The sequence below is a fragment of the Felis catus genome, chromosome C2, assembly GCF_018350175.1.
Source record: "Felis catus isolate Fca126 chromosome C2, F.catus_Fca126_mat1.0, whole genome shotgun sequence".
In the NCBI taxonomy this organism is placed as follows: domain Eukaryota; kingdom Metazoa; phylum Chordata; class Mammalia; order Carnivora; family Felidae; genus Felis; species Felis catus.
The window spans coordinates 29,998,306-30,012,501 of NC_058376.1; the positions used below are offsets into that span (position 1 = coordinate 29,998,306).

Genomic DNA, 14,196 nt, shown 5'->3' on the forward strand with positions numbered 1-14,196 from the left:
GTAAAACACCCAGATGGGTCTGTAAAGCTAGAATATTTAAAATATTTGAAGGATTAGAGATCAAATCCCCAAATTAGATTTTGAAATAGTTTATATGATCTCAAGCAAGGCACTCTACCTTCTATATGTAAAAGGAGTTAGAAAGAAGAATCAGTTTTATAGAGTTATAAAAAAAAAAAAAAAGGAAACACTTACAGCCCCTGTCAAGTGTTCCCTTAAGTTAGAAAGTTTGCAAGCAGGAGGAGACTCTATAATTGATCTTCAGGTATCTTTGGTAGTCATTGGTTAGCTGCAAAGGGACAAGGAGGCAAATCTGGGGACATTTCAAAAAAGAAAGAATTGGTCAATATTCAATTTCCTGGAACAAGTGGAGATCACTAGGCTGCTATTTTGTGGTCAAATGGTCTTTAGTGAGGGGGGTAGCTGTCTTGACAAAAAGATTCTCACAGAAATGTGATCAAAGTTTCCTCTCAGTTTGTTAGGAAATGTTTTTTTTTTTTAATTATTATTTAAAAAAATAATGTTTAATTTTGAGAGAGAGTGCATACACGAGCGGGGGAAGGGCAGAGAGAGGGAGAAAGAGGATCAAGGTGGGTTCCATGGTGACGGCAGAGAGCTTGGTGATGTGGGACTCTAAGTCACAGAACCTCAAGATCATGACCTGGACCCAAATCCCAAGTTTAACTGATTGAGCCACCCAAGTGTCCCCGTTAGGAAATCTTTTATTTGTTAGGCCGATCTAATCCTCTTATGTTACTGGTCGCTCATCATGTTGAATCTACCAATCTACCAAATATCTTTTCTTTAATTTTCTTATGATAGAATATCATTATCATCTTTATTTTCAAATTTTTCATTGATTAATAATTGTAGGTTTTTTCCCATCCATTTCTTTTCTTCATTACCATTGAAATAGTAAGGATGAAAGGAAATTAAGATATGAAGAATTCTCACATGCTTTCCTTTGGAATTTAGGCAATAGTAGATTATGCTGCTCATATTCCCATCGATTTTAATGCCCCAAGAGAAGTTACAGAATCTTCTGAATATAAATTCGCAGTTAGAAATCTTTAGATCATATAATACAGAAAACTAGAGTAATCTTTCTTTTCTCTTTGAAATCCTATAACAAATCTTTGTTAATTATCCTTTAAGAATAATTAATAGTAAGACTGTCTGGCTAGCTCAGTTAGAAGCTAGCATTTGACTCTTGATCTTGGGGTCATGAGTTTGAGCCCAATGCTGGGTATGGAGATTAGAAAAATCAATTGATCAATCAATCGACAAATTAAAAAAAGGAATAATAAACAATAAATAAGAAATTGGCCATTTTTAATATGTCTGGGGATATTTTAGTAGTAATTGATAGAAGTGAATCTGTAGTAATTGTCCTTGGAAGGAAGGAGAATTGGAGGGAAGAAGGAAGAGGTGTGTGTGGGGTAAAAGGAAATTAAACATGACTCCTATCCATCCCAGGAAGATGGAAAGCAGTCTATTGCTATTTTTTCTCTTATTTTTAGTGTTATTTTATTTATTTTTCTTTCTCAAATTTTATTTAAGTTCCAGTTAGCTAACATAAAATGTAATATTAGTTTCAGGTATACAATTTAGTGATTCAACACTTAAATACAATAACCAGTGCTCATCACACCAAGTGTCCTCCTTAATACCTATCACTTATTTAATTCACCCCCATGCCCACCTCCCCTCCAGTAACCTTCAATTTGTCTTCTATAATTAAGAGTCTGTTTCTTGGTTTGCCTCTTTTTTTCTCCCTGTGTATATCTATTTTGTTTGTTATGTTCCACATATAAATGAAATCATGTGGTATTCGTCCTTCTCTGGCTGACTTATTTCACTTATAATATTCTCTAGATCCAATCATGTCATTGCAGATGGCAAGATTTCATTCTTTCTTATGGCTGAGTAATATTCCATTGTATGTATATAACACATCTTCTTTATTCATTCATCAGTGGATTAAAGATCTAAATGTGAGACAGGAAATCATCAAAATCCCGGAGAAGAACACAGGCAGTAACTTCTTTGACCTCAGCCATAACAACTTCTTACTAGATATGTCTCCTGAGGCAAGGGAAACAAAGGCAAAAATAAACTATTGGGAGTTCATCAAAATAAAAACCCTCTGCACAGCAAAGGAAATAATCAGCAAAACCAAAAGGCAACCTGCTGAATGGAAGAAGATATTTGCAAATGAAATATCTGACAAAGAGTTAGTATCCAAAGTATATAAAGAATTTACCAAACTCAACATTCAAAAACAAATAATCTAGTTAAAAATGGGCAGAAGGCATTAATAGCCATTTTTTTCCAAGAAGACATATAGATGGCTAATGGAGACATGAAAAGATGCTCAACGTCACTGATCATCAGGGAAATACAAAGGAAACTACAATAAGATGTCACCTCACACTTGTCAGAAGGGCTAAAATTAATAACAGGGAGCAACAGATATTGGCTAGGATAAGAGTGGGAAATCCTCTTACATTGTTGGGAGTGCAAACTGGTAAAACCACTGAAAAGCAGTATGGAGGTTCTTAAAAAGTTAAAAATAGAACTTTCCTATGATCCAACAGTTAAACTACTAGCTATTTACCCAAAGGACACAAAAATACTGATTCAAATGGATACATGCACGTTGACGTTTATGGCAGCATTATCAATGATAGCCAAATTATGGAAGGAGCCCAAATGTTGCTTTTCTTCCCAACAAAACATTGGTATAATTCTCTCCTGAGTGGATTATCTTTTAGAGGCTTCATCCATAATCAGAATAGAATATAATTAGCAAACCAATTTCATGTGCATTATATATCATTTTATATAGTACTACATGGTAACTTTTTTTAACCTAAAAATATATTCCTCCATTTTAAAGAAGTAAATTCATAATTTTAGGAAAGTTTAGTAGAAAAATTTCTTCTATCAGTAAATAAAGAGATTTTATTTTTAATTCACTTTATCCTCTACACCCATCTTCATCATAAATTGGAAGATATAAGAATTTCATGGAAATTCATAAGAATTTCATATATATATAAGTCAGGAGATTACATGGCTTCACATTGGAAACCAATGAATTCTGCTTATATAAGAAAAATTCTCAAAATTCAGCTTTTTTTTTCTGTTTGTACTTTCAGTATTGTCTCCATCCAAGCAGGAACTCTCTAAATCAGAGCCAAGCATATTATTGCCTTTAATTAACACTACTGAGTTGTTAGCATATCCAAAAGCACTTTATACATGCTTCAGCCACACCTGAAATGTAGCCAGCAACACCACATAATAATCACTTTTTTATACTTAATCAAATTGGAAGCAATTTAACACTTACTAGGGGCACTGGGAAAGACATCTGGATTGAGGGTTTCAATTTCTGAGGTATGCTACTTAGATGTTGGAAGTAAAAAAAAACACACTAGTGCTTGTTTAGAGAACCTTAAGCCTTGTCATGATCCATGTATTTTTTTTCTTAAGAGAAAGGATTACTGTCATTTATTATTTGAAGATTAATTGCATCACAGTTGACAAGATGTAATAAACAAGGCTTCCTTATTAAAATGCTTCCAAACCCAACAAAGAATAGGTGCTTTGTCTCATAATGTCCAATCCCTCCACATGTATTCTGGATTCCTTTTTTTCCCCTGCCTTCCATGGACTTAATCTGTTGTTTCCTCTCTTGCCCACACTTTGAACTTTCCCTCTCTACTTGAAAAGTTAATATATTGTAGGATATTAAGAGCCAAAAATAGAGTGAGATTTTTAAAATCCTGACTCTTTCACTTACCAGCTTGGGACCTTAGACAAGTTCATCTTTCTGTGCCCCAGTTTTACTATAAATGTAAGACAGTAGTAACTATTTCATAGGATTGTTATGAGTATTAAATGGGTCTATATGGGTGAATATGGAACAATTCCCAGTGCACAAGTCACACTTGAACATTAGCTGCTGTTCTTACTTTTTATTATTGCTGAATCCTTCCCATTAGCATTCAAATCTATTCTGTATTTTATATCATCAAATTAAACTGCAGCTTATTATTAGTCTCCTTTGTGTCTATTCTTCTTCCCAGTCAAGGCTCCATCAAAGTGGTCTACATAGGCTGGCTTCACTTCTCACCTCCCAGTTTCTGTTCCATCCTCTCTTGCTATTCCCATTGCCATTCTGCTTGAATTGTTCCTGTTAAGGTCATTTGTAAACTCTTTGTTGTGATGGTCAACGTGGGCTTTTTAATCATCATCTTCCGTGACCTCTTGGCTATGTTTTATGCAGTTTATGTTCCATCTTTCTTGCATTGCCTCATTATTGCCCCTCATTCTTTCATCTCCTCTGCTTCCTTTTCTGGCCCTGTCCTCCCTTCTCATACTATCCGCTTACCTTACCAATCTTAGGAATCCCTGCATTTCAGATATCAGCCATCTATGGTTGATTGCCCATTTCTTCTTCTGAGCTTCAGACCGATATATTCAATGGCCTACCCAGCATCTGCAATTAGACATGAAAGAGAGTTTTTAACATATAATATTTAAGCCAAAACTACTGATAATTCCCCTTAAACCTACAATCTCTCCAGAATTCTTCGTTTTAGTAAATGGCACCTCTGTACACAAAGTAGCTGGGACAAACGTCATGTTCCTATGACATTCCCCCACACCCCCAGCCCCTGGAGATGTGTGTAATATACATCTCTGTAGCCAGGAATTTTCCCTACAAAACATCTCTTGAAACTCATCCAAATCTCTCTATCATTATTTTTCCCACCTTACTCTAATCATGTTACTTTTTCCCAGACAGCTTAATTGCTTTCTTTCCTCTCTTTCTAATTCTGCTACCGATTCTCCCTCAACACTGCCAGAGAAATCTTTAAAAAGAGATGTGGAATCACATTTCTTTCCTGGACAAAATTCTTCCATTGGCTTCTTACTGCAACTGTAAGAGATAAAAGATAACATCTTTACCATGGATATTTTGTGTCCCCAGTCAAAATAATTTTTTTCTATATTACACTATATAAACACATTTGTACTATACAAGCACATTCTACTCTTTTGTGTCATATGATTTTTTTCAAAGTTTGAAACTGTTTATTTATCCTTTTATTTTCAATTACTTTCTTTTCTTTTAAACTGTATTTATCATGAAGTCAGAGAATATTTTCTTTTTTTACTATACCTGTAGTGTCACTAGGTCAATAAATTGTTCTGTAGTAAATTATCAAAAGTAACTTCTAAAACTGTTTCCACAGAAAATCCTAACAAGAAAGAATACCATACTGAAAATATTACCTGAGAAAGAATGAAATTTTATTTGAATTATTTGGAAATTCTTTACTTAAACTTTTGGTCCATGTGTTTAAAGGAAAATTTTATGTCTAGTTTGTCTACCTGTTAAGACCAGATGGAGGTCGGCTGGAGCCATATGTTTGAACTTTGGAAGGTGATAAAACAGAGCATAAATTTGGATTTCTCCTTCCAAGAAAAAGGTATGATTTTGGTTAAGTTACAAGAAAGTATATATGAGTCTCTTTTTTATACAGAAAATAAATATAATACCACCTGGGACACCTGCGTGGCTCAGTTGGTTAAATGTCTGACTCTTGATTTCAGCTCAGGTCATGATATCAGTGTCATGAGATTGAGGCCCCTGTTGGGCTCTGCACTGGGCATGAAACTTCCTTAATATTCTCTCCCCCTGCTCCTCCCCTGCTCTCTGTGTCTGTCTCTGTCTCTCTCTGTCTCTGTCTCTCTCTCAAAAATAATGCCACCTATCTTAATTGGATAGTATGAAGATAAAATCATATGTAGCATAAACATGCCAATATGCACTCAAAAGCAAACCCATTACCTTTCTCAATCAGAGCCTGCTCTGAAGCATTAGATGCCCTGCTTTAGCCCTCATCCTTAGGCTCTCTGCCTAGGCCATTTACAGAGGCCCAGAACAAAGACAAAAGGATAACTGAGCAGACTGACTTGTGTCAAATCAGTTCTTTCCATGCTTTGCTCCTGTGTTAGGGCATTAAAAGGAGACCTCTCTTTGGGGCTGGTGTCATTTTTTTTTTTCCATTTCAATCTTCTTATCCAAATCATTACACAGAATATTTTTTTAAGTTTATTTATTTCTTTTGAGGGGAGGGAAGGGCAGAGAGAAAGAGAGAGAGAATTCAAAGCAGGCTCTGTGCTAACAGGCTCTGTGCTTGATCTCACAAACTACAAGATCATGACCTGAACTGAAACCAAAAGTTGGATGCTTAACAAACCCATTGAGCCACCCAGGCGCCCCATCACTCAGATTGTTTTATTGTTAAGTTTATAAATGGTTGTTTACAAGAGCCTGATTGCTGCTTGTTTATTTACTTGTCTTATTTTATTTTCATTTCTCCTTTTATTTTATTTTTTTCTACTTGTTCTTGTAGCTTACTGTATGATTATATTATTTAGTTGATCTGCTAAGGTTCATTAGCTAAGGTAATGCACTTTAAACATTTTACCCTGCAAATATAAGTGATAAGGACATGATATGCAGGAGCTCAGCAATAAAGAAGCATTTTGAAAAACAAAAAAGAAGCATTTGGGAGAACAATGTAATGACCTTTTCCCTCCTATTAGCCCAACAGCTACCCTTCTAGCCCTCAAGAGTGCACTTATCATTATAAAAATGGAATCCTTTTATTTGACAACACCAGGATATTTTGTATTTATTTTTAATGTTTCTTTATTTTTGAAAGAGAGAGTACAAGCAGGGTGGGGCAGAGAGAGGGGACAGAGGATACAAAGTCGGCTCTGCACTGACAGCAGAGAACTTGATATGGGGCTCGAACTTATGAACTGCAAGATCATGACCCGAGCTGAAGTTGGATGCTCAACTGACTGAGCCACCAGGGGTCCCCTATATTTTTAAAGTAAGGCCCACATCTGAAAAAATATAACCTTCTTTAACCACAACTACCTTTGATCACTGAGGTTGTAGGGTTTTTCTCTTCCTTGTCGCCCACATTAAGAACCATTAGGGCTAGACATCATTAAACCTCTACTGAACACCTGAAATGTTACTAACTGCTGAGAGTGTAACAAAGATAAGAAGTGATCCTTAACCATAGCCATACCCCCAAAGGCTTAAAAAAAAGTTCTAAAAGGTAAAACGTAACAGTCCTTGGGTTAGATTTAAAATTTCTGCAAGTTGAATGGAAAAGCATTGAGTCTTGTCTCAAGTCTAGAATAGTATCAATCACAGAGCAGTAATTCTGATTATCTAATGCAAAGAAAGTAGCCATTTGGTTAGTAAGTACAGTTGGTTACACAAAGCTTTCAAAATATATAGTTCATAAAAAAATGACAATTGTACTTGAAGTGGCAATGTTTAGGATTACTGCCCTTAAGGTACTCACAAGTTCTAGTAATTGAGAACATAGTATAAATTCACAAATGAGCAGGAAAACTTTATGTAAGGAAATATAGATGTGATTGCTAATTTGCATAGCATAGATTTATATTTAAGCAAAGCGAAAATATGTGATAGGCTGGGCTTAGCCAAGAGGACCTCACTTGGGGTACATTTATTTGTTTGTTTTTTTTAATGTGTAAAAAGTGGTTCACTGGAGGGAGAATAAACATGCATTGTGAATGGGCAAAATGGATACCCAGATGGTAAGAGTAGAAGGTTCTGAGAAATACAAGAAGGACAGTACAAGGGGAGAACTACGGGGAGTAATAGAGAGGAAACAATATTAAGTAGACAGTAGAAAACCAGCTAACCCATTGTTTCAGATGTTAGACAAAGGGTTTAACCTTAGTTCATACAAAATTTGCTTGTTATACTCTTCAGCCATTCAACTGAAAGAGGATGAGGAAAAGATCAGGTAAGAAACAATACATTTACAAAGTTTTATTGTATCCGCTATAATTTTTAAGATGTATTTTCAAAATGTTCCTCTAATTTTAATTCATGTTAAAAATTATAGTAGTAATAGAAGTGTATGATGGGTATGGCCTGGACTAGCCTAAGAACAGAAATGAGTCATTGTGCAGAAGACATACTACTTGGTGATTGACAGGACATAGGATAGATCAAAGGTGACTTCCAGATTTTTGGCCAAAGTGACCAGGAAAATGGTGGTGCCATTGACCCTTCTTGAGGACACAATTAGTTTGGCTTTTATCCTTAACCTTTAATTAAGTTAGTTGGGGTTCTTTAAAGAGAGAGATCATTGATAGCATAAATCTCAAATTGCTCATCTCCTTTAAAAATAATTCTTCTCCAGTTACTCTATAATATTGAAACTTCAAATCACACATCAGATTTTATGGTTTATTTATAGTAATGACATTTAAATGCCAGCTCTTTGGCCTGTTAGTAATATTTATGAAAGGATATATATTCAGGAAGAATGAACTCTACTACTAGGTTGCACAGGGAAATCCAGTGTTGTTGTTTTTTTTTTTAATCTCTGTGAAACAGAAAACTGTCATGCTATACATTTTTCAATTCTAACAGTCAGCTGTAATTGTACACATAGCTTATGATATTACTTGTAAATTTTTCAAAATCCTACCTCCTCAAACAATACAAAAAAAAGAAGAAAGAATATATAAAACAAATTGAAAACAAAACACTAATATTCTGACCAGCACAATTTATAGAAATTCATTTGATTCCCTTCAGTATATATAAATAAATTCAAGAAAATGCTTTCCAATTCATGATGGGAGATATCTGAGTCCTTAGATTTGTGGTTTTCTACTTGGAATCACAGTAGTCATGAAAGTAATTATGGCTGGAATCCTATTTAAGACAGCAGTAATGGTATCATATGGGTGAACTGAAAAGCAGGTTCAAAAATCTACGTAAAACACTACCGATAACACAAACATTGGCTAGAAAATTTCCCTAAAATTTGAACCTGTTATGAGATTTGGTAGCCTCTATATTGCTATCTTATGACAACTCTATTTTTATCTACTTCTTCACTACAGAGAAAGAATAAGAACTTCCTAAAATGTCAAGGAGAGTCACAACAATCTATTATAAAATTTTACCTTAGGATATATTTTTAAAAATAAATAAATAACACCTGACTTGTTTGTTAAAGCATAGAACTCAGCTGCAGGGCAAAAAAAAAAAAGGTGGGGGGAGGGGGCAAGTTTGGTTTCCTACAGTGGCAGGAGGCAACAAATGAGCACCTCATACACCCCTCTGTTAATGTAAATACCACATGAATTTGAAAGCTCCCTGAGGATAGTGGCTGTAATACTTTAACTGTGTACCTCCAGGGTTTATCTCAGTGTCTGACTCATGATAGATGCTTATTAAATATTTGGTCGAGCAAATGAATTAGCAAATAAGGTTGACAGCTCTGTGCTACAGTGCAATAGGGACTAAAGAATATTAAGATGAACTCTTCCCCGGAGTGTTATGTAGCTCTAATATGTGACATAAATGTACACACACACACTCTCACTCTTACACAGATACCTAGAATTTCTGGAACATTCTACACTGCTGTCCTTAGATGTCAAGTTACCAAATAGAGTGGCCCTTTCTCAGGCTTTAAAGGACTGACTTTTCACAGCATTTCTACATTTAACTGTCTACTTGCTGGACTTTCTTCTTCTGAGGTTTTCACAATTCAATTCACCTGCCAGCCTTCCTCCTCCACACCAATTTCTCTGACTGGTACAGTCTCTTCTATGGATGCTAATTCTTAGATGTTAATTTCTTCGGTGTTTCCCACTCAACCTATTTTCCCCCTTCCCCTAAATTCTGCTGAGTGCTTGTATTTATTTCTATGATTTCTATACCTGCTCTCTGTTAACTTGAGATTCCTAGCCCCAAATTTCCTCTAATACAATGGGCTTTACTTCTAACTGAACATTGGATCCACATTTTATTCCATACCTTATTTCCTATATGCTTTATCATGCTTTTTCTCTATTATCATCACCATTTAATAGTGAACCCAAATAAAATCCTAGAGGTTACTTTTAAATTACTTCCTGTTCTTTCTTCCTTTACTTGAAAAACCACCAGAACACATTTCTTCATCTCAGATAGCTGTTGAATTCTCCCCTGACTCAGTTACACAAACTTCCTCCTCCCTTCTTATTTAAGACTTTTGATGTGACTGGTGACTCAAGACTTTGCCGATGTCACTTTTCTCCCATTCCATCCTTATTGCCTGTGGCTCCCAGAAAGCACATCATATCCCTCCCCTCCTTAAAATCTCCTAATGAGGGGTGCCTGGGTGACTCAGTAGGTAAGCAACCAACTCTTGATTTCGGCTCGGGTCTTGATCTCACTGTTCGTGAGTTCGAGCCCCCCACTGGGCTCCATGCTAATGGTGCAGAGCTTGTTTGGGATTCTCTCTCTCTCCCCTCTCTGCCCCTTCAGCGTTCTCTCTGTCTCACTAAATAAATAAACTTAACAAAATCTCATAATGATGCATTATCCTGCTATGGGTTGAATTCTGGCACTGCTGTCAAAATTCATGAAATCCTCCCCCCTAGTACCTCAGAATGGAGCTATCTGGAGAGAAGGTCTTTAGAGAATAAAGTTAAACTGAGGTCATTACAAGTGGGCCCTAATCTGACATGACTGGTGTCCGTCCTTATGAAAAGGGGAACTTTGAACGGAGAGACAAGCATTGAGGAAAGATGGTGTAAAAAGACATAAGGAGAAGACAGCCATCTATAAAACCAAGCAAAAAGGCCTGGAGCAGGCCCTCATAGCCCTTGGAATGAATCAACCTTGCCGACATCTTAGTTTGGATTTCTGGCTTCTACAATAAATGTGTGTTATTGAAGCCACCCAGTCTCCGGCATTCTGGTATGGCAGTCCCAGGAAACCAAGACAACTCCTCTTTTTGCCACTGCCACACACACCCATGTACCTATTATCAACCACTTCACCATGCTAATAATATGCTGTCTGTGTAGGGGTCACTTTTCTTTCCTACCATTCGAACGGCACACCAGGGGAAATTTCCAAGCTGTCCTTTTGTAGAATTTTAATCCTCAGGATTCTCAAAGCCTAGTGCTTACACCATTGGTAAACGTATTTCACATTGTATCGTAGAAATAAAAATACTTCATCATAAGACCTTTTTTTTTGTTTGTTTTTAATTCAACAGCACTTTATCACTTCGTGAATACCCTTTAGGAATTTGCCATCCATCAGAGAAAACAGTAACAACAAAAACAACAATGCAAATAATCATAGCAGCTAACAATTGCATAATGCTTATTATATGCCAAGCGCAGTTCCAAGCACAGATGGAATTGCTGGCCTTGCTCTCTTTCTGTTCGTGGACGCACAGTTTCTCTTCTGAACAAGGGCAGAAAATCATAAAAGTAGAAATAGAGGGAGATTTTCTTTTTCTGTGATGAGTTTATTCCCTTAAGGAAAACTTTTCATACTCTTTGGGCATTTGGTGAATTTAATTTTGGATTTCAATGCCATGTTAACCTGATAAATGCTGATTTCATTTTAGCTCAGTAAAAATTTTCTAGCTTTGTCACACTGTGAAATTTTCCTCTAATCCAATGGTTCTCAAACTTCAGCAAGAAACAAAATCATCCTGGAGGGTTGGTTAAAACAGATTTTTGAGTCCTACTCCAAATTTCTGGTTTGGTATGTCTGGGGCAGGGGAGGCTGAATTTGCATGTTTCTGAAGTTCCCAGATGATGGTGTTAGTGCTCATCCAGGGACCACATTTTGAGAATTGTTGATTGAATTCATGATATTTCACCAAGAACCCTCATACCTAACAAAATTCTCCAAAAGGATGCTATTATTGCCAAGGGGAGGAAAGATAACACGGTATATGCCTGATTATAAAGGTTCACTCAGTTTGTATATTTGAAAAAACACAAGATCAGTTTGTTAGTTGTGCTATGCATATGTGGTTGTTTGTATTTCAGTTATGTTTGGCAAAATTTATCACTAATTGGGAAAATGTGCATGTGGTCTGTGTGTACATTATTATACATATCTGTATGTGTGTATATATATATCAAAATAATTCTCAACAGCAATATAATGCATAAGTCCGAGGCTCTAATGGAGATTTTTTTTGGATAAATTCTTCAAGTATTTGGGGAAAATAAACCACATAATTATGTTAAGTTGACCTTATTAACAGAGAGAAATGATTTTCTCAAAATTGTGTAGTTCTCTGAGACTCCCCCTAGTGTCCTTAACTGAGTATAAAAAGTAAAACATCCATACTTGGATTTAATGCATTCAACAGTGAATTGGAGGTATATCAAAAGGATTCAAATGTTTCTTTAAGATATTCCCTACCTACTATGAGTATTTTTTAAAGTGTTCAAGATGGGGCACCTGGGTGGCTCAGTCAGTTAAGCAACAAGCTCTTGGTTTCAGCCTAGGTCATGATCTCATCGTTCCTGAGTTTAAGCCCTGCCTCAGGCTCTGTGCTGACAGTTCCAAGCCTGCTTGGGATTCTTTCTCTCTCCCTCTCTCTGTCCCTCCCCAACTCAAGTTCAAGCTCTCCCTTTCAAAATAAATAAATAAGTTTAAATAAATAAATAAAGTGGTCAGGATAATTGCAAAATGAGTGTTGCTTTGAAAGAAAGATTAATCATCTAAAGCAAAAGTATACAACTCAAGTATCATAATTATGTTTATGGTCATTGTGGAACTTTTATGCAGATTGTAATTTGTGGATGACCTGTTGTAGCCATAATTATACATGCAATTTACAATAGTATTAGAAGAGTGTCAGGTTTTCTCATTTTCTTTTTTTAAAAATGTTTATTATCTATTCTGAGAGCTGGGGAGGAGCAGAGAGAGAGGGAGAGAAAGAATCCCAAGCAGGCATGACCTGAGCCAAAATCAAGAGTCAGATGTTTACCCAACTAAGCCACCCAGGCACCAAGTTTTTGTTTGTTTGTTTGTTTGTTTTTTATTTTCAACTGGCTAAGTGATATCTCTCATTGAAATTATCTGTCTGGATTAACACCCATTCATGGTCCGGGATTTTAGAGATTAGGCCTAGTTTTCAGTTCCTTGAGTTCCTTTTATCTATACTGTGCTAGCCAGTAAATTGTAGCATGTGACTCATATTATTACTTCAAGTATCTTGTAGTCATATTTTAAAAAGGATGAATTCAGATTTTATTTAGTACAGTATTTTCAAAGCCTTGAACCTATAGTATGTATTTTACATTTGAAGCACATCTCAATATGGACTGGCCACAATTCAAGTGCTCAATAGCCACATGTGGCTGGTAGCTACCATATTGGATCACACAGTGTTAGATCAAATCATTTCCTCCTGCATTTGGTTTAAGGAATAATTGTAAGCATTTGTCATGAACTATGAAGATGTTCTGGACTATGTCATGGACTATGAGTAGCTAAGTGTAGAGTTATTTAAGACAGTGTCACCATGTACAGATGCAAAAAAAAAAATCCCAGTTTGTAGAGGCTATACACAGACAGTGTCCTCAGAGAGCAGCTAGGAAATTGAACTCAAAGGCTAGTGCTTGGATGGTAGGTAGAGAGATATGCATATTGGCAAGCTTCACCCTGTGACCTCAACAGTCCATGGTAGACGCCGGGTTGAATAAATGAATTAATTTTTTCTTTAATTTGAATGATTTATGTCAATTTCAGAAAATATTTTTCTTCAGCTCATTCCTTTAAAACATAGTCTTTATTACATACAGTCTTTACAGGTTCCCTCTTTCCATCTTTCTTGTACTGCGTGATAGGCAGCATAGGGCACATGGTGGAGAGATACTCATGCCTTTCCCACTCATTTGCCTTGGGCAATTCCATCTAATTTCATGTCTTAGCCAATGTAATTACTGAATGGAGATGACTGACTTTACTTACTTTATAGAGTTGTTGCATGATTACTTATGGTATATTATCATTTATAAAATTGCAATGCTCCAAAATACTAAAGTGTATATGTGTGTGTATAGGTGTGTAATCATGCATGGATATTGGATTGCAAAAACTCTTCCTTCTTTCTTCAATATTTATCAATCTATAAGTTCAACCCTATTCTCAGATTACATTTGATCTTTCTCTTTTCAAGAAACTATATAGCTTTCTATCTGTTTCACTTGCTTGGAAATTTAAATGTATGTGAGTTTGCAACAGCATATGACTGCATCATGTATAGATATAATAATAAACTTGGTAGAAAATCC

General features: G+C 35.9%; 1 protein-coding gene across 18 annotated transcripts in view; it reads left to right on the plus strand.

The window, feature by feature from the left end:
- ROBO2 (roundabout guidance receptor 2) overlaps positions 1-14,196 on the plus strand; it is a 1,685,269-nt gene that overhangs the window by 651,669 nt on the left and 1,019,404 nt on the right. The gene's annotated exons all lie outside the window — the stretch shown is intronic.